This window comes from Buceros rhinoceros, unplaced genomic scaffold (assembly GCF_000710305.1).
Source record: "Buceros rhinoceros silvestris isolate BGI_N320 unplaced genomic scaffold, ASM71030v1 scaffold24080, whole genome shotgun sequence".
NCBI lineage: Eukaryota > Metazoa > Chordata > Aves > Bucerotiformes > Bucerotidae > Buceros > Buceros rhinoceros.
Window position 1 is genome coordinate 15,057 of NW_010388245.1, and position 414 is coordinate 15,470.

At 58.7% G+C, this 414-nt stretch overlaps 1 protein-coding gene across 1 annotated transcript in view; it reads right to left on the bottom strand.

Moving 5' to 3' along the window:
• CHD5 (chromodomain helicase DNA binding protein 5) overlaps nucleotides 1-414 on the bottom strand; it is a gene marked incomplete at both ends in the record, with an annotated part of 26,294 nt that overhangs the window by 15,048 nt on the left and 10,832 nt on the right. The window lies entirely within an intron of this gene.

The following is a 414-nucleotide window of genomic DNA, read 5'->3' on the forward strand; positions in this document are numbered from 1 at the left end:
TCTCCATTTTTAACGTGCAGTGTAGCAGAAATGAGAACAAGGCAGGCATCGATTCACTCCCGGCCTCAGCTTCACCCTCAGAGCAAACTTCCAAGGCAGCAGAGACCTCGAAACAAGCCAGCAGCTGAAATTCCACTAGCCGAGGTTTGGCTTTGCAGAAGGACGGCAAGAACCTCCTGGCCCCAGTGAGGAGAACTCGGTCGAGCACAGAAATTCCGCAGCAGGCAGTGCCGGAGGCTCCGCTGACGGCATAAACCATCCATGCGAGAGCTACGCACGACGGGAAAACCCGCTGAGAGCACAGACCCGCTGCTCCACACTCCGCCCGCAGAACTCTTGGGGACTCACCCCTTGCCAATCCCCTCCCTGGCTTGCAATGGCATCACTCAGCGCCAGTGCTGTGGGGGGGCACGC